The following is a 300-nucleotide window of genomic DNA, read 5'->3' as shown; positions in this document are numbered from 1 at the left end:
CGTGATGCCCTACATACAGCTTGCCATGGAAAGGAGTAGGAAGGATTGGATGAATATAATAAGAAAGTAGAGATTCAAGAGGAGCACAGCATCTTCATACACTTATCTGAAATTCCCACTATTAATTTACATAAGTATTTCTATCCCTTTTATTTTCTTTTTATTATTAATTTTCGAAAACCAAAATTATTTAGTCTGCCTAACTAAGACTTACAAGGTGACCATAGCTTGCTTCATACCAACAATCTCTGTGGGATCGACCCTTACTCACGTAAGGTATTACTTGGATGACCCAGTACA

This window comes from Arachis duranensis, chromosome 10 (assembly GCF_000817695.3).
Source record: "Arachis duranensis cultivar V14167 chromosome 10, aradu.V14167.gnm2.J7QH, whole genome shotgun sequence".
Classification (NCBI taxonomy): Eukaryota; Viridiplantae; Streptophyta; class Magnoliopsida; order Fabales; family Fabaceae; genus Arachis; species Arachis duranensis.
Note: the sequence above shows the minus strand (reverse complement) of the source record.